We start from the raw sequence: 4,366 nt of genomic DNA, 5'->3' as shown, positions 1-4,366 counted from the left end.
TTTTTTTTTTTTTTTTTTTTTTTTTTGAGACGGAGTCTTGCTCTGTCACCCAGGCTGGAGTGCAGTGGCCGGATCTCAGCTCACTGCAACCTCCGCCTCCCGGGTTCACGCCATTCTCCTGCCTCAGCCTCCCGAGTAGCTGGGACCACAGGCGCCGGCCACCTCGCCCGGCTAATTTTTTTTTTGTATTTTTCGTAGAGACGGGGTTTCACCGTGTTAGCCAGGATGGTCTCGATCTCCTGACCTCGTGATCCGCCCGTCTCGGCCTCCCAAAGCGCTGGGATTACAGGCTTGAGCCACCGCGCCCGGCCTAATTTTTGTATTTTTTAGTAGAAATGGGGTTTCATCATGTTGGCCAGGCTGGTCTCAAACTCCTGACCTCAGGTGAGGCCACTCTGGGAGGCCAGGTGAGGTCACTTTGGGAGGCCAGGTGAGGTCACTCTGGCCTCCCAAAGTGCTGGGATTACAGGTGTGGGCCACTGCACCTAGCCATGGTAAGTTTTTCTTACCTGGCAAATACATTGCATCTTCAAAGTAGCAAATTGTACAATTTCTTACATATAGTTTACATAATAAGCAAACACAGTCACTTTTATATTGAGGTCTGGGATATAAAATTTGCTTCACTGAGTATATGAGGATCTAAGCTTTCAAACTAAATTATACATGGGGATTGTAGTATTTTTCTAAAGGTAAAATTGTTAATGAACATATTTTTATAAATAGGTACTTTGAATTGCTTGTCAAAGTTTATACTAATGTAACAATGGGTGCAAAAATAAATGCACAAAGTACCATATTTACAAAGATATGCATATTCTCCAGTGGGCAGGGCCCGGTGGTTGTTATATGTGAAATAGAAACTATCTCATGGTTCAGACATACAGATTCATCTCAGTGAGTGCTAAGCAAGATGATATTTTCCTATTTCCCTTATAGTAATGTTGGCACCATGTGAGCCACTCAGGCTTGGCCATAAGTTTCCTGCATAATCCTCTATGGTGGAAGTCCCCAACCCCCAGGCCACAGACCACTACCAGTCCATGGCCTGTTAGAAACTGAGCCATAAAGTAGGAAGTGAGCGGAGGACAAGCGAGTAAAGCGTCATCTGTGTTTACGGCCTCTCTCCATCACTCACGTTACCACCCGAGCACCGCCTCCTGTCAGATGAGCAGCCACATTAGATTCTCAGAAGAGCAAGAACCCTATTGTAAACTGCGCACGCGAGGGATCTAGGTTGTGCACTCCTTCTGAGACTCTTATGCCTGATGATCTGTCACTGTCTCCTGTTACCCGCAGATGGAACTGTCTAGTTGCAGGAAAACTAGCTCAGGGCTCTCACTGATCCTACATTATGGTGAGTTGTATAATTATTATATATTAGAATGTAATAATAATAGAAATAAAGTGCACAATAAATGTAATATGTTTGAATCATCCCAAAACCATCTGCCACCCCCAGTTTGTGGAAAAATTGTCTTTTAGTCCCTGGCGCCAAAAAGTTTGGGAACTGCTGCTCTATGGGTACTCTGCTTGTTGTCATTGAATACGGAAAATCGAGATAAGAGCTCAGAGGAGGGCCTAAGGGATGAATGGTAATATATTAGTCCGTTGTCATGCTGCTAATAAAGACATACTCAAGACTGGGTAATTTATAAAGAAAAGACATTTCATTCACTCACAGTTCCACAGGGCTGGGGAGGCCTCAGGAAACTTACGATCATGATGGAAGGGGAAGCAAACACGTCCTTCTTCACCTGGTGGCAGCAAGGAGAAGTGCAGAGTATAGGGGAGAGGAAGTCCCTGATAAAACCGTCAGATCTCTTGAGAACTCACTATCACAAGAACAGCATGGAGGTAACCACCCCCCATGACTCAGCTACCACTCACTGGGTCCCTCCCATGACATGTGGTGACTATAGAAACTACAATCCAAGATGAGATTTCAGTGGGGACACAGCCAAACTATATCATTCTGCCCCGGCCCCTCCCAAATCTCATGTCCTCATATTTCAAAACACAATCATGCCTTCCCAACAGTCCCCCAAAGTCTTAACTCATTCCAGCATTAACTCAAAAGTCCAAGTCCAAAGTCTCATCTGAGACAAGGTGAGTTCCTTCTGCCTATGAGCCTGTGAAATCAAAAGCAAGTTAGTTATTTCCTACATACAATGGGGATACAGGCATTGGGTAAATACACACCCATTCCAAATGGGATAAATTGGTGAAAACAAAGGGGTTACCAGCCCCATACAAGTGCAAAATCCAATAGGGCAGTCATTAAATCTTAACGCTCCAAAAGCATCTCCTTTGACTCCGTGTCTCACATCCAGGTTATGCAGATGCAAGAGGTGGGCTCCCATGACCTTGGGCAGCTCTGCCCATGTGACTTTGCAGGGTACAGCCTCCCTCCTACTTGCTTTCATGGGCTGGTGTGGAATGTCTGCAGCTTTTCCAGGTGCACAGTGCAAGCTGCAAACATTTTATGATAGTTCTTTGGATTTCAAAAAGATGACAGTTCTTTGGATTTCAAAAAGATGCTTTGATTTACTGCTACTATTTTAAATAGAAGTCCTGTGCATTAATTCTTTAAAGGCTATCAGCTGTATGAAGGTAGAAGTCAGATAAACTTAAAGATAAAAATATAGTGGAGTCTACCATCAATTAATCGTGGCCCAAAATTGATTATAAGTGATTCTGCAATTCTAGTATAAATGAGTGAAAATGCAGAGTTGATTAATCTACACAACAAACATAATTATTACTTAAATATTGAGGTTCTTTTTGAAATACTGCATTTTGTTTCACTGGATTCTATGAGGATAAAAGATGTAGAAATATATTACACATATGGAAAGATGATGTTTTTAATGGCATTTGAAAATTTTAAATTTTCCAATGAATATGTTTTTATAATGTATTATTTGAATTCCCTATAAATTTTGTCACTTTTGATATTCTTTTTTAAAAAGTGCCTGTGCAGTACTCTAGTAGATGCAATATTTTAGTTTCGTTGATCACATCTTAGTCTTAGCAAAAGTTTAAACAGTGACATAATATTTTAAGCCACGCTATTTCAGCAACCTTTGAAATAATACCATGCAACTCATGTTTAATATTTCTAATTAGTTCATGAGATTCCTGCATCTTGTGCTTTTCTTTTAAAGTCAGGTTGTAAACTATGCCGTTGATGCAAAGTGTAGGCTCTGTGTTAAAATCTGAAGGCATTCTCTGGCAAGGTTTGAAAGTACCCTTATCTAATGCCTCTCAGGCTGATGTGCATGAAGGTGACAAGTACTATAGGAAAAGGCTGGGGAAAGTCAGAGCTTGAAATAATTCAGGAAAGGGCACTGGTGGCACTGGTGCCATTTTATCAGACAAGGGAAATGCATCGGGTCAGTAACTACTAAGAGAAAGTCAGATCGGACAGGCCATCCATTAGAGCTTGTATCAAGGAGAGCTGTTCACATTGTCACATCGGGGCAGAGACAAAGTGAGCTCTGCAGCACATCCCATTGCACTGAAGGGAAGAAGAGGGCAGTGTCTGGGTCCACATGCAGGTGTTACAGGCAGGGATATGGGTGGTGGTTGATGAGTCTCATGGATCCCAGACATGACTCTAAGTGCCTCAGTGGATTCTTCTATTTAATCTTTACTGTACATCTGTTAGATAGCTGTTATTATTGTCCTCTTACATATGAGGTTCCAGGCACGAAAAAAAACCAGTACATACATTGCTTTATGCTTAGAGTTATGGAATGGTCTTTTGGTTAATAAAAAAAGAAATGGATAGATTCTTGACCTTCGTATATGACTGCGCATGCTGTGTACTGCACAACTCCAGGAGGCAACATTAACATAAACCGCAGTGGGAAGAACATTTTCTAAATTTGTGCAGCGCCCAACCTGTGCCACCATATGTAGCAATATCCATTAGATAGTGATGTTGCAAAAACAGATGGATATGTAAGTAATGGACATAACTGATACCTTAATTTTTCTAGCAAGGGACACAGGAGTTATGGTTTGTAAAACCCATGGATAAATCTATGAACTAATGTATTGACATGAGACATTCTGGAGTGAAAAAGATAATCCAAGTGTACAGATCATTAAAATAGAGCTAAAATTCACAAAGAGTTGATGTTTCGCATTGAGGGAAAAACGGCTCATGATTTTGTGGTTATCTGTTGGTTTCCTGTTCTCTGGGCATCACCACACTGTCTGCTAAAGGTTTCCAGCTTACTCTGCTGCTCAGACACATGGTAGGACTGCACTCTGGCCCTTTGTGAGCTGTGAGGAGACGTGTCACAGGCTACTTCAGAGCTACAACTCTGTCACCAGCACTTTCTCAACATCCCACACA

Source organism: Piliocolobus tephrosceles, chromosome Y, assembly GCF_002776525.5.
Source record: "Piliocolobus tephrosceles isolate RC106 chromosome Y, ASM277652v3, whole genome shotgun sequence".
Classification (NCBI taxonomy): Eukaryota; Metazoa; Chordata; class Mammalia; order Primates; family Cercopithecidae; genus Piliocolobus; species Piliocolobus tephrosceles.
This window is presented reverse-complemented; position numbering follows the sequence as displayed.